The sequence below is a fragment of the Chrysemys picta genome, unplaced genomic scaffold, assembly GCF_011386835.1.
Source record: "Chrysemys picta bellii isolate R12L10 unplaced genomic scaffold, ASM1138683v2 scaf600, whole genome shotgun sequence".
NCBI classification, from domain to species: domain Eukaryota; kingdom Metazoa; phylum Chordata; order Testudines; family Emydidae; genus Chrysemys; species Chrysemys picta.
The window spans coordinates 17,917-39,249 of NW_027053307.1; the positions used below are offsets into that span (position 1 = coordinate 17,917).

The 21,333-nt window shown below is 49.5% G+C and overlaps 1 long non-coding RNA gene across 1 annotated transcript; it reads left to right on the forward strand.

The window, feature by feature from the left end:
- The first annotated feature begins 1,268 nt into the window (after positions 1 to 1,268).
- LOC135978994 (uncharacterized) lies at positions 1,269 to 14,616 on the forward strand. The gene is made up of 3 exons (XR_010596328.1): positions 1,269 to 1,377; positions 2,755 to 2,873; positions 10,631 to 14,616. It is a non-coding gene; the product is annotated as an uncharacterized LOC135978994 (long non-coding RNA).
- The last annotated feature ends 6,717 nt before the right edge of the window (positions 14,617 to 21,333 follow it).

Sequence of the window (21,333 nt, forward strand, 5' to 3'; positions counted from 1 at the left end):
GTGCAAGTTTTTTGTTGAGGTTGATGGATTTCCACTCCATACGGCTAAATTTAGTGCCTTGCATGGTGTCAAGTATCAGGGGGTAGCCATGTTAGTCTGTATCTACAAAAACAACAAGGAGTCTGGTGGCACCTTAAAGACTAACAGATTTATTTGGGCATAAGCTTTCGTGAGTAAAAACCTCACTTCTTCGGATGCATAGAGTGAAAGTTACAGATGCAGGCATTATATACTGACACATGGAGAGCAGGGAGTTACTTCACAAGTGGAGAACCAGTGTTGACAGGGCCAATTCAAAAATCAGGGTGGATGTAGTCCACTCCCAATAATAGATGAGGAGGTGTCAATTCCAGGAGAGGAAAAGCTGCTTCTGTAGTGAGCCAGCCACTCCCAGTCCCTATTCAAGCCCAGATTAATGGTGTTGAATTTGCAAATGAATTTTAGTTCTGCTGTTTCTCTTTGAAGTCTGTTTCTGAAGTTTTTTTTGTTCAATGATAGTGACTTTTAAATCTGTAATAGAATGACCAGGGAGATTGAAGTGTTCACATACTGGCTTCTGTATGTTACCATTCCTGATGTCCGACATGGGGACATTAGGGTTTGTCCTTTTCCTTTTACCTTTTCCTCCATCCCTCCTTCCATTCTCTTCATCTCTTACTTCTTTTGTCCTTTCTCTTGTTCCCCTCACACCACCAGGAGTGGTGTGTGTGTGTGTGTGTGTGTGTGTGTGTGTGTGTGTGTGTGGTGCTGATGGTTCTCTTCTCCTCCCCTTGTGGGGAGTTGATCCAAAACTGTGGGGTTGAAATAGTGCTTGGACCCCACTGACAGTAGATGCTGCCATTGTGTGACTTAGCATTAGTGTCTGGGATGACTTGGGTCAAGATCTCAACCTCCCTGCAACCCACTTCACTGCTGTCAGAATCCCTCCTGCACACCCTGTTAGAGCCGCCTCCCTGCCCAACCTGTGTCAGGGTGGAGAAGAGGGTTCTGATTACTTGAGCTGTGGTTTGGAGGTGGAATATCTGTGAAGGGCACTGAGCAGGAGGTAGCAGGAGCTCACCCTACAAGGAGGGGGGTTGGCTCTGGAGGTTTCTAGAAAGGACAAGAAGACTCCATTTTGGGGTTCAGGAGGTGAATTCATCTCTCATTGACGGGCAGGTGCTGGGTGGAAATACTGCTGGTTCCAGGTTCCCTTAATTCCCCCTGATTCCTCGGGGCGTTTGAGTCTCTGACAGGTTCTCGTTCCCTTGCAGCAGGAGGACGTCAGGGCCAAAATGATGCACCAGCTCCGCATCATCCTGCACTTACGCCACGTGCCTGAGACACTGCAGGGGCTGCGCCTCTGAGGCCTTCAGGAACTCCCGCTCCCTGCTGCAGGTACTGCTCTGGCTCACTGTAAATGGGGAGCTAGTGGAAGGGGAAATGGAGCCCCCTGGCCCTCACTAAAAGAGAAAGTGATGGATTCTCCATCTCTTAATGTCATTTAATTTAGACTAGATACCTTTCTGGAATGTTTGTGCCCAAAAAGTAACTATTGTACTATACAGGAAGCCCATGATATGCAGGGGCTTAGATGAGATGCTCTAAAGGTCTCTTCTGGCCATAAAGTGTAGTAATTTTGGAAACACGGAGTGTAGCATTGGGAGCAGCCTCTGATGTTTTACTGTCTAGCCGGCTTGCTTCCTAGAATGAAGACCCATTGAGTGGGGTGATTCACACAGAGTAGCTCAAACCTTCAAAGTGTCAGGCCAGCAGGAGGACATTAGCACTTCAGGGTTTGGTTGGGTGTGGCAGTGACATCACAAAGGCCTTTTGCAGGACGTCAGCTTATTGGTCAAATGTGTTAGGGAGGTGGTGACCTCAGAGAGAGATGCTGACATCAGAGAGAGATGCTGACATGAGGGCCAGGGAAACCTCAGAGACCCCTCTGGCTTTGCTTCAGCAAGTCTCCTCCTTGAGGTCTCTCTTTGAGGAAAGTAAGTGCCTCGGAGAGGTTTGTATCCTGTTCAGTCTGATCCACCTGGTGCCAGCTGAATTCTAGGCATGGAAAACACTAGTTCAAGGTGGCAGAATTTTATTCCCTCCCTGTGATTTTGTCCCGTAGAATCACTGGGGACATTAGTGTTTGTCCTTTTCGTTTTACCTTTTCCTCCCTCCCTCCTTCCTTTCTCTTCATCTCTTACTTCTTTTGTCCTTTCTCCTGTTCCCCTCCCACCACCGGGAGTGGTTTGTGTGTGTTTGTGTGTTGCTGGGGGTGCTCTTCACCTCCCTTTGTGGGGAGTTCATCCAAACCTGTGTGGTTGAAATAGTGCTTGGACTCCACTGACACTAGATGCTGCCATCGTGTGGATTAGCATTGGTGTCTGGGATGACTTGGGGCAAGATCTCAACCTCCCCGGAACCCACTTCACTGCTGCCAGAATCCCTCCTGCCCCCCCTGCTAGAGCCGCCTCTCTGGCCAACCTGGGTGGGGGTGGAGAAGAGGGTTCTGATAACTTGAGCTGTGGTTTGGTGGTGGAACATCTGTCAAGGGCACTGAGAGGGAGGTAGCAGCAGCTCACCCTTCAAGGAGGGGATTTGGCACTGGAGGTTACTAGAAAGGACAAGAAGACTCCATTCTGGGGTTCAGGAGGTGAATTCATCCCTCAGCGGTGGGCAGGTGCTGAGTGGAAATACTGCTGGTTCCCGGTGCCCTTAATTCCCCCTGATTCCTCGGGGCGTTTGAGTCTCTGACAGGTTCTCGTTCCCTTGCAGCAGGAGGACGTCACGGCAAAAGTGATGCACCCGCATCATCCGCCACTTGCGCCAGGTGCCTGAGACACTGCAGGGGCTGTTCCTCTGAGTCTTTCAGCAACTCCCACTCCCTGCTGCAGGTACTGCTCTGTCTCACTGTAAATGGGGAACTAGTGGAAGGGGAAATGGAGCCCCCTGGCACTCACTAAAAGGGAAAGTGGTGGATTCTCCATCTCTCGATGTCATTGAATGAAGACTAGATGCCTTTCTGGAATGTGTGTGCCCAAAAAGTAACTATTGTACTATACAGGAGGCCTATGATATGCAGGGGCTTAGATGAGATGCTCTAAAGGTCTCTTGTGGCCATAAAGTCTACAAATTTTGGAAACACTGAGTGTAGTATTGGGAGCAGCCTGTGATGTTTTACTGTCTAGCCGGCTTGCTTCCTAGAATGAAGACGCATTGAGTGGGGTGATCCACAGAGAGTACCTGTGTCAAGGCTGTATCCCCACTTTGAAGTTTAGGGTACAAATGTAGGGGCCTGCATGAAAACGTCTAAGCTTAACCACCATCCCAAGGCTAATTTCCTCCCCTGGGTAGCCTTGAGAAACCTTTCACCAATTCCCTGGTGAATACAGATCCAAACCCCTTGGATCTTAAAACAAGGAGAAATAAACCATCCCCCCTCCTTCCTCCCACCAACTTCTGGTGAATACAGATCCAACCCTCTTGGATCTAAAAGAAGGAGAAATTAACCATTCCCCTCCTTCCTCCCACCAACTCCTGGTGAATCAAGATCCAAACTCCTTGGATCTTAAAACAAGGAAAAATCAATCAGGTTCTTAAAAATAAGGCTTTTAATTAAAGAAAAAGGTAAAAATCATCTCTGTCAAATCAGTATGGAAATTAACCTTACAGGGTAATCAAACTTAAAGAGCTCAGAGGACTCCCCTCTAGTCTTAGGTTCAAAGTACAGCAAACAAAGATAAACACTCTAGGAAAAGGTACATTTACAAGTTGAGAAAACAAAGGAAAACTAACACGCCTTGTTTGAAATAGGAGAGACTTGTTTAGAAAGATGTGGAGAACCTGGATTGATGTCTGGTCCCTCTCAGTCCCGAGGGCGAACACCCACACAAACAAAGAACACAAACAAAAGCCTTCCCCTCCCCAAGATTTGAAAGTATCTTGTCCCCTTATTGGTCCTTTAGGTCAGATGCCAGCCAGGTTACCTGAGCTTCTTAACCCTTTAGAGGGAAAAGGATTTTGGAGTCTCTGGCCAGGAGGATTTTATAGTACTGTACACAGGACAGCTGTTACCCTTCCCTTTATAGTTATGACAACCTCAAAGCTTCAAAGTGTCAGGCCAGCAGCAGGACATTAGCACTTCAGGGTTTGGTTGGGTGTGGCAGTGACATCACAAAGGCCTTTTGCAGGATGTCAGCTTATTGGTCAAATGTGTTAGGGAGGTGGTGACCTCCGAGAGAGATGCTGACATCAGCCTGGCAGGACAGGAGCACAGGGCCAGGGAAACCTCAGAGACCCTGTGGCTTTGCTTCAGCAAGTCTCCTTCTCGAGGTCTTTCTTTGAGGACTGAGAGAGTATTAGGGTTCACGTATGTGAGTGCGTGCAGGAGCCTCTTTCGAGTTTTCTCCTTTCCTTTTACTGATTTTACTAGAAAACAGATGTCCCTGTTTAGAAGGTAAGAGCCTCCAAGAGGTTTTGGCAGCTGCTCAGTCTGATCCACGTGGTGCCAGCTGAATTCTAGGCATGGAAAACAGTAGTTTAAGATGGCAGAATTTTATTCCATCCCTTGGATTTTGTGCCGTAGAATCACTGGGGACATTAGGGTTTGTCCTTTTTGTTTTACCTTTTCCTCCATCCCTCCTTCCTTTCTCTTCATCTCTTACTTCTTTTGTCCTTTCTCCTGTTCCCCTCCCACCACCAGGAGTGGTGTGTGTGTGTGTGTTGCTGGGGGTGCTCATCACCTCCCCTTGTGGGAAGTTCATCGAAAACTATGGGGTTGAAATAGTGTTTGGACTCCACTGACACTAGATGCTGCCATCCTGTGACTTGGCATTAGTGTCTGGGATGACTTGGGGCAAGATCTCAACTTCCCCGCAACCCACTTCACTGGGTTGCGGGGCCATCAGCAACTCCCGCTCCCTGCTGCAGGTACTGCTCTGGCTCACCGTAAATGGGGAGCTAGTGGAAGTGGAAATGGAGCCCCCTGGCACTCACTAAATGGGAAAGTGATGGATTCTCCATCTCTTGATGTCATTGATTGAAGACTAGATGCCTAACAACACCTAACAAGAGGCAAGATAAATAAAAATCAGATAAACTGTATGGGTTTTATCTTGACCTGCATTCTGATTACCAAGAATCTTCACTCCCCAGGAATGAAGATTATTTAGATAGAATCAATAATACAGAATACGCCATATAAAGCAATTCAGAATCACCATTTACCCTGACTCAATACTTTAAGGAGAAGAACACTCTGATGGCTTGGATACCATCTTATCGGATTCAGTGTTGTTGAAAGCTATGACACTGATAGAAATAGAGCAGACATTTGTCTGACACTTCATCGAGAGGCCTTCGGGAGCCACTGAAGGAAGATCAGTCAATAGGCAGACAAATGTAACTGGGGCCGAGCTGTGCACCCAGCAGGCCAAACATGGTTCCCCACACACCTGGAAATGTGAGTTACGGGTAGGCAATGCGGGGTAATCACGATGGACAAGGAAGCTTTCCTCACCAAGTGAATGATGGACATCGTACTGGAAAAGGGGGAGGGAGGGATGCTGATGCTCTGTGTAATTCAAAACTGAGTAGGCTAATGTACATTCATGCCTGGCAATAACTGAGGGAACATTGTTAGGGGGCTTATTCCTTCACCCTCTCACTTCCCTGGTCCTTCTCGCATGAACAGAGAGTAACAATACCCAAAGTCCGAAGGTGCAAACAATTCGATGAACTTCCAGGAAGCATGATTCCAGTTTCCTTCTCAATCCAAGATACGCAACTTCAGCTACGTGAATAGCATAGCTGAAGTCGAAGTATCTTGGATCGAATTACCTGGGGTCCAGACAGCGCGGGATCGGTGGCCGTGGCTCCCCCGTCAACTGCACTACCGCCGCTCACTCTGGTGGAGTTCCGGAGTCGACGGTGTGCACGTTCGGGGATCGATATATCGATCCCAGATAAATCGATTGCTACCCGCCGATACGGCGCGTAGTGAAGACGTACCCTAGTGTCCCCCTTCCCAGCTCTGACACCACAGAGCCTTGCCTGTGTCCCTGTTCCTGTTCCCATTCCCTGTTCCCATTCCTGCCCTTAGCAAAACATGATCCCAATTCCCCCACCCACAGTCTCTGTTCCCATTCCCCCCTTACTTCCTGATTGACTGCAGACTATATAGTAAAACTTGAGTTCTGCTTAGCTAGGGTTACCATATTTCAGCAAGCAAAACAGAGGACGGGAGGAGCCCCGCCCCTGTCCCTCCCACTTCCCACCCCCCAGAACCCCCAACCCTCCCCCCGTTCCTTGTCCCCTGACTGCCCCCTCCTGGGACCCCTGCCCCTAACTGCCCCCCAGGACTCCACCCCCTATCTAAGCCTCCCTGCCTCTTGTCCCCTGACTGCCCCAACCCTTATCCACACCCCCACCCCCAGACAGACCCCTGGGACTCCCACGCCCCATCCAACCACTCCCCACCCCCTGACAGCCCCCCCCCCAGAACTCCCAACCCATCTAAACCCCTCTGCTCCCTGTCCCCTGACTGCTCCGATCCCTCTCCCCACTCCTGCTCCCTGACAGCTCCCCCCCAGAACTCCCAACCCCCCACCCCTCCCGCTCCTTGTCCCCTGACTGCCCCCTCCTGGGACCCCTGCTCCTAACTGCCCTCCAGAACCCCACCTCCTACCTAAGCCTCCCTGTTCCTTATCCCCTAACTGCTCCTTCCTAAGACCCCCCCCAACTGCCCCCCAGGACCCTACCCCCTACCTGTACCCTGACTGCCCAAAACTTTCTCCACTCCCCCCAAAAAGCCCCCCCCTGAACTCCCGACCCCCCCCCACCGTTTCTTGACTGCCCCCTCCAGAACCTTCCTGCCCCCCTGGCCCCCTTACCCTGCTGCTCAGAACAGGGTGTTGGGCTCTGCGCGAGCCGGAGATGTGGCTGCGCTCCCCAGCACAACACACAACGCGGTCCCTGGCCCTGCACAGTGCTGCTGGAGCCGGGCGCGGGGCTGCCGGGGAGGAGCTGCCGGCTCAGAATGCAGGGAGGGAGGGAGGAGGAGGAGCTCCTCTACAGCTGCTCCGGAGTCCAGCCCGTGACTTTCCTGCAGCCCTCCCAGCCGCTCGCTCTGCTCTGCCGGGGGGGGGGGAAATCCCGGACATTTTGAGTGATTTACAAATTCCCCCCGGACGCTATTTTTAGCACAAAAAGGAGGACATGTCCGGGTAAATCCGGACGAATGGTAACCCTAGCCGACCCAGGCTGGAGACGCGCCTCCTCCCCCCACACCCTCCTTACCTGCTTCAGGCTTCCCGTGAATCAAATATTCGTGGGAAGCAGGGGAGGGGGCGGAGTTGGGGCGGGGACTTTGGGGAAGGGGCAGAGTTGGGGCGGGGGGGCATGGGCGGGGCCCCGTGGAGTGTCCTCCTTTTGGAGGCTCAAAATATGGTAACCCTAGGGTCGGCCCGCCCAGCACTGCCAGTCCCCGGCCCGGCCCCCGGCCGAGCACCTCCGGCCCGCCCAGCACTGCCGGCCCCCGGCCGAGCACCTCCGGCCCGCCCAGCACTGCCGGCCCCCGGCCGAGCACCCCCGGACCAGCCTCGCCGACCGCCGGCCCCCGAGCCCCCGGCCCGGCCGACCTCCGTCCCCCAAGCCCCCGGCCCGGCCCGGCCGACCTCCGTCCCCCGAGCCCCCGAGCCGCCGGCCCCCGAGCCCCCGGCCCGGCACCGCTGGCTCCCGAGCCCCCGGCCCGGCACCGCTGGCCGCCGGCCCGCATGTCCCGATTTTCCCGGACATGTCCGGCTTTTGGGGATTTCCCCCCGGACGGGGATTTGGAGCCCAAAAAGCCGGACATGTCCGGGAAAATCCAGACGTATGGTAACCCTACTCTATGCACGGTAAGAGAAGGGACAAAGGAAGCAGCCATTAAACAGAAGACTAGATCCTGGATGAAATTTGGCCAGTAAGACTGTTGAGAGCTTTGCTTTGAATGTAACACAATTTGTTAAGTTAGGCGCCAATTGTGTTTTATCGTCATTTTTCTTCTAACCATTTTGGACGTTTATGCCTCCTTACTTGTATTCACTTAAAATCACTCTCTTTGTAGTTAATAAACTTGTTTAATTGTTATATCTAATCGAGTGTGATTAAATTGAAGTGTCTGGGAAACTCAATTTGGTGTAACAAATTGTGCATATTATTTCTTTTAAAGAAATATGGACTTTTTATGAATTTGTCTTGTGCAGAGAGGGCTTGGCATTACAGGACAGATATTGCTGGGGGAACACCCTGAAATATAACCAAGGTGTGGCTGGCTGGTAGGATTGCCAAATTTCTAATCACACAAAACAGAACACCTCTGCCCTGTCCTCTCTCTTCTTCGAGGCCCCGCCTATGCCCTGCTCCTTCTCCGAGGCCCCGCCTCTGCTTGCTTCATGCCCCTCTCCAATCGTTGCTCACTCTTCTTCACCCTCATTCACTTTCACCGGGCTGGGGCAGAGGATTGGAGGGGGAGGCGAGGACTCTGGCCTGGGGGGTGCAGGCTCTGGGGTGGGGCCAGGGATGAGGGGTGCGGGGTTCCAGCTGCAGTTACTGCAGCTGCGAGGAAGCAGCTGCCAAGACCCTGCAGCCTCTGGGCACATGGGTGGTCCTGCAGCTCTACACATTGGTCACTGTACCCTCTACACATTGGAGCACTTAGGGGCCACAGGGACTTAGTGGCCACTTCTAGGAGCCACGTGGCGCTGGGGCAGGCAAGAAGCCTGCCTTAGTCCCAAGCCCCTGCTGCACCGCCGACTGGACTTTTAACAGTCCACCAGAGCCACCAGGGTCCCTTTTCGACCAGGCGTTCTGGTGGAAAACTGGCTGCCTGGCAACCCTACTGGCTGGCTGCTGCACACACACAGACGTAGCTGGGAGGGACTTGCATGCTGGAGGCTGTTTGTGAGCAGTCCTGACTGGTGCGTACAGCAGCAAAGCAGTGAAAAGGGAACCCCAGGTTAGGGGGAAAGGGTGACACAGCTACGCACTAGTCTAGATTGTCCCCTGGGTATGTCACACCTGCCTTCTGCAGGGTTTTGTGACTCACAGTCTAAGGCGTCAGTCTCTCCCCCATTTGTTGTGCAGGAGCTCAGGCGCCTAACTCAGGCTTTGTGAATCCCAGTGATTTTTCTAGGTGCCTAGAAGTGAAGTGTTGTGACGCTCAGCATCACTGTGCCTAACTCCTGTTGTGTATTCAGACCGTCGGGCCAACGTCCCTTTGTGGAGCTGGACCTAATCTCATTTTGTAATGGCAGCACAATATCATAATCTTGTGCTTAGAGTTTAGACATGGAGCCCTGGGTGAACTTGATTTTCTCTGTGAACTGCTGCATGTGAATCAGATTAAAGCAAAGTGGCAGCACATCACAAGTCAAATCAGCTTTAAGGAAACCCACGAAACCAAAAGAAGGGGTTACTCTCCTGTGCAGTAACTGTAGTTCTTCTAGAGGGTGTGTCCCTAGGGGTGCACCACACTGGGCCTGCGTGTGCCCCTTGTGCCCTGCATCTAGGCCAGTGGCTCTCAAACTTTTGTACTGGTGACCCCTTTCACATAGCAAGCTTCTGAGTGCGACCCCCTCCCCTATAAATTAAAATTTATTTTTTTTAAATTAACCATTATAAATGCTGGAGGCAAACCGGGATTTGGGGTGGAGGTTGACAGCTCACAACCTCCCATGTAATAACTTCGCGACTCCCTGAGGGGTCCTGACCCCAGTTTGAGAACCCCTGGTCTAGGCCATATCAGGCTGCATGGCCAAACAGTCCGCTGAGTTCCTTCTGCACCACCAAGTCTGAGCAGAAACTCTGAAGCAGAGGGGAGGCGGACGGGTAGTGGGGCATCCAGAGGGGGACACATCTCAAAGAACTACAGTTACTACACAGGGGGAGTAACCCCTTTTTCTTCTTCAAGTCCTATCCCTACTACCGCTCAGGGTGATTTCTGAGCAGTATCCCCAGTAGGAGGAAGAAGCTTTGGAATGGAGTCCAGAACAGAAGAGAAAATTGCGTTGCTGACTGCAGCATCAGACCTGGAGACATCGACTAATGCATAGTGTCTAGCGAAAATATCTACTGAAGACCACATATCGGTCCTGCAGCTGTCTGAAATGGGCACATTTTAAAGTAGATCTATAGATGTAGACTGTGATCTGGTTGAATGTGCCAAAATACTGATAGGGAGTGTAATGGCGACAGCTTGGTATCAAGTTGTGATTCAAAAGTCTCTGGATGGAAATGACAAATCCCTTAAATCTATCTGCAATCAAAATGAATAGTCTATTGGATTTGTGAAATGGTTTAGTTCTGTCGAGGTAGAAGGCTTCTGCCCTCCTGACATCTGGAGTGTGGAGAACTGTCTCCTGGTGGGAAGTATGTGGTTTTGGGAAGAAAACTGGCAGCTATATGGTCTGATTCAGGTGAAAATTGGAAGTCACGTTAGGGAGAAAGCTGGGATGCAGTCGGAAGGAGACCTTCTCCTTGTGAAACATTGAAAGGGGGTGTGGGGAGGGGCTGCCATGAATGCACCAATCTCGCTGACTCTGTGAGCTGAGGTATAAGTATGAAAGGGATTTTTGAGCCATTGGTGATCCACTGAATCTCTGTTTGTTTGCAGGAGTGTAGATGCCCAAAGTGCATAATATGGTCCTGGAATCTTTAAGGGGATTTAATGACTTGTCAGTGTTCTCTGCAAACAACTTTCATCTGCCAAATTGAAGAGCCTCAACTGTATTCTGAATTTCCCTGGGGAAGCCAGACAATATCAGCCAGGAAGCCCGGCACAGAACTGCCGCCACAGAGATGCAGTGTCTGTATCATCAAGAGCTGCCTGCAAAGACATTCTTGCCAACAACTGACCCTCAGCAACAATTGCCTGGAATTGTTCTCTTTGATCCGAGTGAAGGCATTCAATAAATGACTCAAATTATGTATAGTTGGTAAAGTATTTGGCCATAAATGCTGGGTAATTTGCATAGAGGAATTGCAGCATAGCTGATGAATAGGCCTTCCAGCCTAGTGGGGTCCAGATGCTTTTGGTCTCTGTCATATGGGGTGGATTTGTAATGGTGTTCACCACATCAACAAAGAGAGGTTGGAAAACAGCAATTCAGAGTCCTTGGAGGGGACATAGTATTATTTGTTAGCCCTCCTACAAGTGGGTGTCACCGTAGCTGGGATTTGCCAGATGGTTCTAGTGGGTTCCCATAGAGCCTCATTAATGGGAAAGGTGACTCCTGATGGCGTCACAGAGTGCAGAATATCCAGCAGCTTGTGTTGGAGTTCTCCAAGTTCTTCCAGTGGTATCTGCAGATTCTGGCACTGGCTTAATGTGGTCCTGGAACTGGCAAAAATCATGAACTAGCAGAAAGGCATCAGGGCCTCATCTGGGAAGGAGGTCTGAGATGTGGCTTCTTTGTCTGCCCTGGACTGCTGTTCCTGAAATGTTTCCTCTTGCTGCTGGGGAGGGGAAGTTTGGGTCTCCCTGTCATCCCAATGGGATGGGGCTGGGACCTAGAGAACTGCTGACAATAGGCAGTATAGGGATTCCAATATGTCCCTTGAGGCCATTACTGGGAAGGGGGTAGCATCCGGAGCTGCTCCCACCAGGATCGATGAGGTCCCAAAACATCTCCCCTGCCCCTTCGGGAAAGGGGTGTGTGTGTGTGAGGATGCTTTGGAGAACCTTGCACAAAAAGAGAGGAGGTAGAGGGAAGGTCATCTGGAGCAGCTCCCAGAGAATGGGACTGGCGGGACAATGGCACCGGGGAGGCAAAGGGATCTGGAGATGGGGGATTCTCGATACCGAAAGGTGCTCTGTGGCTGCTACCAACAGAGACTGAGGTTCAGCACTCATCACCAATTCCTTTTGTAGTCTGACGTCCTGAGGTACCGAGAGCTTTTGTGGTACCGAGAGGTGTCTGTCCTTTTCTGATGGCAATGGAGTCCTGGGGTGCCACGGGGCTGGTGCAGATGAGGTTGAAGGCTTTCATGGTACCTCAGCAGTTGGTAAGGATATTGAGAGTGGAGTCTGAGATGACAGTACTGCTCCTTCTTGTTTGGTGCTACCAGGGTCTTCCCAGAGCTCTGGTTGGACTTAGAATCGTGGCATTTTCCCATGTCCACCATATTGGAGGAGCCTCTTCCACCTTGAGGAAAACCTCTCAGAGGCTGTAGATCTGGCTGGAGTGAATTCTTTTTGTGGAGGAACCCCTGGGAAGGGCACTAGATCTGCTCTTCTGGGAGACTTCAGAGGAAGGCTCTGAGAATTTCTCCTTCCCAGAAGAATGCTGAGCTGAGGTGGAAGGGCCCTATTTGCCCCTGGTAACTGACGTCCAGGGGTTTCCTGACCTGACTCAGGAGCAGGCTGGAGGGAATTCTCCATCATAAGGTGTCAAAGTTTGACTGCCTGGTTCTTCCCAGCCCCATAGTTCAGGCCTAGGCATACATTGCACTTCTGCAGCATGTATGATTCACCCAGGCATCTTTACAAGAGAGGCAGCATTTGAGCTGAATGAAGCGGACATGCCCCTTACAGGGGAGTCTGTGATGGATCCCGCACTTTCTCTTCTTGTGAGGGTGTTCAGGGCGCCATTTCTCGCCCCTGATCTGGGGTATTAACTGTCCCACTAGTATCCCAGAAAAGGGAGTGGAGAGGGAGGGACCCCAGCCCGACCTCTACTCCGGGTCCCAGCCCAGGGGCCCTTGGTATAGTGGCAAACCACTTGAACTAGTGATTCCTTCCCCTGGGCTACTCTCCTCTCTGGCCCTTCAGCTTGTGGAGCTTCCTGCCCTCTCTCTGCTTGGGCTAAGTTTCTCCCAACCCCTTGTGTCTGTGGAGTTCCTCTGCTCGGTACAAGCTGGGTTTCCCTTTACCAAGGGTCTTGGGCTTCTGGTCCGCCACTGCACTTTTCCAAACTCTCCTCTGCCTCCCTTCAAACTGCTCTCTGCTCCAACAACAAAGCACTCTGCTTCAGTTCCTCCAACTGTCTGATTGAAGCAGGGGGGGTTTTATCAGGTGACTGGCTTCAGGTGCTCTAATTGGTCTAATTGGCTTCAGGTGCACTAATTAAACTGTAGCAGCGTCTCTTCCCTCTACAGGAAATATGGTTCTCAACATCCTGGGGCTTCCATATAGCCCATCTATCACTCTCCTGCTGCCATCTGGCCATGCTGTATCACAATATATATACCTTTATTTTCTATCAAATGGAGAACAAATACCTAACAAACTGACTAATAAAAAGATACAAGCTACTGTGGTAGATCAGAAGCAGATATACTTGGGGGATGGTTTGCACGCGCAACCTGATATTGCCTTGTCAAGGCTGATTCCCCATTCCGGCACTTTGAGTGCAGAGGGTGGGGGCCCGCAAGGATTTTAAAAGTTAATACTGGCCACTCCAGGCTTCTAAACTCCCAAGGTTACAGTTTCTCTCTGACCTTGGCTTGGTAAACACTGCCATCAACCAAATGCAAAACCCTTTTTGGAACCCAAGAAGACACCCTTGGGAATTCCTTCTGGTGAGGTACCCTCAAGCCCTTTCACCTCCGCCCCCTTTGGGGAAGAGCTGAGAAAGAAAACAAAGGAAATTAGCTGTTGCCACCAGTTAATTAAACATGTGCACAAATCTCTTAGGACACCAAAAATCCAATCATGTGCTATACAACAGCGCTTCTGGGATTATCCGTTTCAGTCTAACATCTCTTTCTACCTTCTTCAGACTCACTCTTTTCAGCCGCCTCTATGAATTTCTCTTTTCTAAAGTCTTTGTAGTCTTCTTTGATCTTCACACAAGTTCCTTTGCACAGTGTTCTGTATTCTTTGCCCATTTTTCCTTCTAATTTCATGCGCACCGTCCTTGCCATCAGATTCACAATTTCCTCACTGATCCTCTGCTTGCATCCCAACATTTTCAATGCTTTTCCCTTCTTAGCTGCTGAGATTAGCTGTGAGATAAACTATTCAGAGGCCTCATCGATGTCCTTGTTGACCTTTATACTCAAGGTTCATTTCACTCACTTCCTGTACAAATGCCTCTTCGTTGAAGTGCCATTTTTGCTTCAGTTTCTGGCTATCTCTCAACTTCATAGACATTGTCAACACATATTTTGAGCGGAACATATTTTGAGCGGGCTGATCCTGTGAAAATGATTCGTTCTCGTATTGTCGCTACATCATTAAAGATTCTTCTGGTATCCGTCTTTATATAATCAATCTGATTCAGTGCGACTCCATCCAGATGTTTCCTTGTCCACTGCCGACAAGGTTCTTTTTCAAATATTGTGTTCATTATGTGGAGATGGTTTGCCTCTCCGAATGCAACCAGACAATCATTTCTTACACCTTTACTGAATTTTCTCACATACTTTTCTTTTTCAATCTTTTTTCCACTTACTATTGCATTGAAGTCCCCTTGGATAATTGTGTAGGTGGATCTTTTCTGCATTACCTCCTCCAGCTCTTCGTAGATATGGTCCATTTCTTCATCTTCCTCTTGCTGCGTGGGAGCATACACCTGAATAATTTGAATCGTTCTCCTTCATTTTATCTGAAGCGTGAGACCTGCTATTTGGGGTGACACGATGTTGCCGCTAACTATCCTTGGAACTGTTTCTTTCCTGACAATGACTCCTACACCGCCAATCCTTGCTCTATTGTCAAGTGATCTTCCTAGGAATACTTGCTCTCAGCTTTTCCATTGTGCAATGAGGTCTTTTATTCTTGTGTCAGAGGGGTAGCCGTGTTAGTCTGGATCTGTAAAAAGCAACAAAGAGTCCTGTGGCACCTTAAAGACTAACAGATGTAGTGGAGCATAAGCTTTTGTGGGTGAATGCCCACTTCATCAGATGCATGTCTTTTATTCTTGTTTCACATAACCCTATGACCTCGGCTTTTATTGATTTTCTGACTTCAATGTAAATGTCAATATATGAATCGGATGACAGTGTTCTTGTGTTGTGACTTGCAACAAATAGTTAGACTAGCCTCTGTTTTTCGTCCTGTGTTATCCCAGGTCAGGCTGACGCATGAGTCTGAGCTGTTTTCCAGTTTATTCTGCATTGTGTGGCTTGTTTGGCAGGAGAATCTTGCAGCAGTGCATTCGGGGTGCCAACCCTTGTGTCCTGTAGCTGCGGTACCCCCTCCACTTTGGCCAGGTTGCCCTAGCTTAATAGAGGTATGGTCAGACTACCTACTACCCTGGAGGCTAGCTCAACACCATCTCAGCTTGGTAAGACCTGCCACAGCATATGCTCTGCCGTACTTCAAACCCCTTTCACCCTCACACCAATGCTGAAGTAGGGAGGCAGGATTTTTGGGGGGGGGCCCTCATGCCCTTCCCAAATGGGAGAGCTTAATTCTCAGCACTCTACATTCAGCATTTTCTGATTTGCTGTCAAGAGGACCCCTGCCCCCAACACAGACAGACAAACTTAACGGTGCCCCCTTCAATCCCTGCCCTCAGTGGTCCCTCAGGGAGATTGCATTACTTTACCCTCCCTCCACCTCTGCCAACCAGCATCAAGTATCTCCCAGCTCAATGGTGCTACTCAGGCACCGCCAGGGTCCATGGGATGTTATGAATGGGAGCACTGATCTGGAGCTCAGTAAGGCACAGAGACAAGGGCAGTTAGGTGGAGGAGCTGTGAGGTGCTGCCATATTCCCAGTTCCTATTGCCATCCTCACAGGGGCAGAATCGCTACTGGTCCCCCAGAATAGCTGTGTCTCATTTATGATGATAAACAGATATCTGCCTACACTATCCGCAAATCCTGAACCAGCAATCACAGTCCTCGGTAAACACCCACATCAGGAATGTGACAGAGCAATGAATATATGAGAGCAGGTGAGGGACTGAGATGTGGCACATTGAACAAACGGGAAATTGATGGAGAATACTTAGAAAATCGTGACAGTGACGCCACCTGCCAGTCCCAACCTTTTCCCAGCTGGTACAATCCTGTCCCAGCTGGGGACACATGTGGGTATGTTATAAATACTGCAGTAAGGAACATCCTCACAGTATGTAAGACACACGCCGCTGCTTTCACCAAACGCCAACCTCCTCCCCTGAGAAGAACCGACGTTCATCCAGAGCCAAAGGAATAAACTTGAAGGATGTTTTGCCCCTACCACAAAAGGAGATTGGATCTGACCTGGGTTTGGTGGTGTTGAAAACTGTTAGACAAGTGGGGAAATGCTTGGCCTAGACTGGGAGAGACTGGCCAGTTGTCTCACAGTTCATGGAAAGGCCTTCAAGGGCCCTAGTGCAGAGAGCCTTTAACAGGCAATAAATGTCATTGGGGCCCAGGGTGCGTATCATTCCTGGATCCCCACACGGGATGACAGACACCTGGAAATGTGAGTTACAGGAGATGGACTGGGAACAGTCACAGTCTAGACAGGGGAGTGCTCTGAAACAGACTGAACGATGGACCACCCCTTCATATGGGAAGAGGGAGGGATTCATTCTCTTCTGAACAGAGTGTAGCTGTGCAAATATTGTCTGGATGCCTTGAGTAACTCCATGGTCAATAGGCTAATGCAGATTCACTCCTGACCAGAACTCAGAGGCATCCCAAACAAAGAGTGTAGAGACAGGGCCCTAGCCCAGAGAACTGGCTCAACTGCCAGTCCCTCAGAGAACTGACACAAGCTACTGAATCTCTTGGAGGCTAACGCTGAAGGCGCGAAGCTCTGAGATGAGGGCAGCTGTAATCCAGTATCTCCAAAGATGGGCTTTTATTCTTCAGCTTTCACCTCATTATCTAGTCCTCCTGGCCTCATTAGGCTGCTGTAGTGACTCTCCAGACTGAAGGTGTGTGAAGCACTTGGAGCTTCCTGTAATAATCTATGAATACTTAAGGCCCTTCGGTTTTAGTTTTTCAATTTTTTTTTAATTGCCTGGGTTTTACAAAAGCTGTTATTCAGTTTTTACTATTTTCATCCAATTTTTGGACCTCTCCAGTATATGAAAATACAGATTATGTTAAGAACAGCCAATACATTATATTAGATAAATGTGTTTATGTCAATAACAAATTAGCCTAAATGGAAAGGTGATGCTGTCTGTTAAAATAAGGCAATGTAGTGGAAGATCTACACACACACACGCATCCACATATGTAAGCAGGGTCTGAATGAATTCCCGACAGCTAGCTGGGAGTGGGAGAGAGTTCAGGAAAAAACTGTTTACATGAACACACCTAGGCTATGGCTACACTGGCGCTTTACAGCGCTGCAACTTTCTCGCTCAGGGGTGTGAAAAAACACCCCCCTGAGTGCAGCAAGTTACAGCGCTGTAAAATGCCAGTGTAAACAGTGCCCCATCACTGGGAGCCGCGCTCCCAGCGCTGTAAGCTAATCCCCTTGGGGAGGTGGAGTACCTGCAGCGGTGGGAGAGCTCTCTCCCAGTGCTGGCGCCGCGACCACACTCGCACTTCAAAGCGCTGCCGTGGGAGCGCTCCTGCAGCGGCGCCTTGGAGTTTCGAGTGTAGCCATGCCCCTACTCTGCCTAGATATACAGCAGATGGAGCTGTGTTGCTCAAATAAATCAACTTTGGCTGGTGCTGGGTTACAAATCACTCTAGTACTGAATGAAGGAGTAGTGAAATATTGTTTCAATGATGTCATTATTGTAGGAACAACGGGGAGCAGAACTGTGCTTAACCTGTCCCAAATGAGGGGGGTCACCATCAGCTGACCAGCTTGTTAAGCCAGGGCCTGGAATGCCAGAGGCCTATGAAAGTAAGGGGGGACAGATGTACCAATCAGGAAGTGTGGAGTCTTCTTAAGGGTCTCTGGTCTGGTTTAACCTGTTCCTCCCCACTGTTCAAAGAGAGAGCTAAATAGACTTCATTAGGAGCCCCTTCGTTATTTTAAAATCTCAGTTGGAGCTGAAATCAGTTGTGGTTGGGCAGTGTCTCTGCCCACCCTGCTAAGAGCTAAAAATCACTGAGAGCTAAAATTGCTTGTGGTGGGACCGTGTTTGTGCCCAGAGCTGAAAATCACTAAGAGACTGACCTGCAGACGTCACAGCATGAGAGGCAGGTGGCAGTAGAAGGTGACTGACAGTCAGCTGGCGAGGTGGCAATTGGCAGAGCCCGGAGGTGAGGCGCAGTGACGAAGAAGAGCGGGGCACCAATCGGCTGTCAATGCAGCTGGCAAAGAGGAGCGGCACGCAAGTGCTCGGGCAACAGAGCGAGTAATGTGCCTCTTTTACCCGCACCCTCCACCCAGGGTGGGAGGTGAATTCTGCAGATGCACCTCTGGACTCTGGGTCTGCACTGTAAGGCCTGGTCCACATTGGGGGACGGGGGGTCGATCTAAGATACGGAACTTCAGCTACGAGAATAGTGTAGCTGAAGTCGACATATCCTAGATCAACTTAGAATTACTTCGCGTCCTTGCGGCGCGGGATCGATGGCCGCGGCTCCCCCGTCGACTTTGCTTCCGCCTCTCGCCAAGCTGGAGTTCAGCAGTCGACGGGAGAACAATCAGGGATCAATTTATCATGTCTATACTACACACGATAAATCAATCCCCGATACATCGATTGCTACCCGCTGAGCCGGCGGGTAGTGTGGTGTGCAGAAAAGGGACGGACACGTGAAAGGGACTTTTGGGTTGCTGGACTTAAGAACCTGAGGGAGAAGGACACAGCCCAACTTATTTGTAGGTGGGTCTTTTGCTCATGGTTTATGTTATGAACCCTCCATTTTCCCAAATTAATGCTGAGTTACTTCCCTCCTTTCATTAAAAGTTTCTCTGCTACACTCAGACTCTGTTTGTGAGAGGGGCAGTATTTCCTCTAGAGGTGCCCAGGTCACTGGGTGGAGGCTCAAACCAGTTTTGTGTTGTATTGACTGGCAGAAGGGTTCCACTTGCATACTTGTACATACTAGTTGCTTTAAGACTGAGCCGATCACAACACATCTTCTAATCTTCTCTTGCTCTGGCCATCCTTCGCCATGTTTGTCCATAGGTCCTTGTTAAGAAATCATCCCACCGGAGGCCAATCGCATGGCTGTTTCAGTTCTCGCGGATGCCACTCAGATATAGCTGCAGTCCATCTGTTGTCACTGAGTCAGGCCACATGTCCCGCCCACCGCATTTTGTGGAGCTTGCTTTTGACAACATCTCAGACTCCAGACTGCTGCCTAATTATTTCATTGGGGATGCGATTGCGGAGCGAAATGCCCAAAAATGTTCATTCCATTGCCCTCTGTGTGACAGACAGTTGATATTTTTCAGTCTTCATCAGCGACCGTGTTTCGCTGCCATATAGCATCGCTGGAAGCACGGTCAAGTTAAAAAGATTTGCACGAGTTGTTTTGCTGATCTTTCCTTGGAAGATGTCCCTGATGTCGTTGAATGTGCACCATCCAGCTTTTTTTCCTGCGCGACAGTTTGCCTTTCTGATCGTGGCGCATCTTGACTTCCTGGCCCAAATAAACGTATTTGTCAGCCTCTTGGATCTGCTCTTCTCCCTGAGTAATTTGGGTTCTTGGCAGAACATCTGATCTCATATATTTTGTTTTCGACTGGTTCATTTTTAATCCTATTTGACTACTTTTCGCAGTCAGTTCTTTAAGCATTCTCTCAAGCTGGACTGTATTTTCAGCTATCAGCTAAATACAGTTATTAAATACATTAAAGCATTAAACTGTTTTTACTTTCAATACTCTGACTTTTCTTCTGTCCTCCCGGCCCCCATTATTGCCCCAGGAAACTGTGAAGTTATTTTTTTTGCACCAATTTTCACCCACTTTTACATTAAATAAATTCCCAGGACATTTTAAAATAAAAACTGAAAATGAGAGGCCTTGTGAATACTGTGTTTTGGCCAGTGTACTGTGATTTTTACTGTGTGATGATATCGATTTAGTGTAAGAAGAAATTACTCATCTTGTGCAGTAACGATGGTTCTTCGAGATGTGTGTCCCTGTGGGTGCTCCACTCTAGGTGTCGGTGCGTCTGTGCGCTGGAGATCAGAGATTTCTCGCAGCAGTACTGGGTAGGGGGAAGGGCAGCCACTGGCACCTCCTATAGCGTGCGCCCCCCTGACTGTCCCCTCAGTTCCTTCTCTACTGGAAGTAGATGAGAGGAGAGTGGGTAGTGGAATACCCACAGGGACACACAACTCAAAGAACCATAGTTATTGCACATGGTGAGTAACTTCTTCTTCTTCATCGAGTGGTGTCCCTGTGGGTGCGCCACTCAAGGTGCTTGTAAAGCAGTACCCCTCCAGGGTGGTAGGGGTTAGGAGTTATGTATAAGTGTGTTATGAGAGCATTGTAAGGCCAACAATAGAGTCTGAGACTAGGCCTTGGGTGATAGCGTAATGCTTTACAAAAGTGAGCTCCGATGTCCAGGTTGCAGCTCTACAAACATCTATTAAGGGGACATTGTTCAAGAGTGCAATCGATGTCACCGTGGCTCGCGTTGAGTGGGATCTGATGCCCACGGTGGGTTCTTTGTGATGCAGGTGGTAGCAAGTTTGAATACAGGTAGAGACCCATTTTAGACAGTCTCTGCGTCGATATTGTAGAGCCCTTGGAGCACTCTGCTGTAGAGACGAATAGTCTTGGTGACTTGCGAAATGGTTTAGTTCTGTCCAAGTAGAAGGCTACAGCCAGTCTGACATCCAGCATGTGCAATGTTGCTTCTCGGGAGTCATTATGTGGCTTGGGCTGGAAGGCAGGTAAGTGTATGGTTTGGGTAATATGAACATTTGTAGCCACTTTGGGCAAGTATTTTGGGTGAGGACATGACATGATTTTGTCTTTGGTAAATACAGTGTACAGTCATTCAGTCATCAATGCTCCTATTTTGCTGACACGTCTGGCAGACGTGATTGCCACTAGTAATACGACCTTCAGTGACACGTGAAGGAGCGAGTAGGTTGTTAGAGGCTCAAAGGGTGGTCTTGTGAAACATTTGAACACAACATTGAGAGCCCATGGTGGTGCAGGTTGGTGTACTTCTGGGTACATGTTCTGTATACCTGCTAGAAAGCACCATGTAATCGGGTGAATGAATATTGAAGCCCCTTCTCTCTGTTCATGGAGGGCCGTAATGGCAGCGAGGTGTACTTTAATAGAGCTTATGGCTAACCCCGTTTCCTTCATTTCTAGTAGGTAGCCTAGGATCATCGATAGAAGCGCCTTGGTTGCATCCAGCTGTCATTGGTGACACCAAAGGGAGAATCTTCTTCACTTGTGGCAGTAAGTATTGTTAGTGGTGAGGCAACTTTTTTTTACCTATTTTACTTTCTCCGAACAGTTCAATTCCCCATGTTGGAACCAAAGAGGAGCCA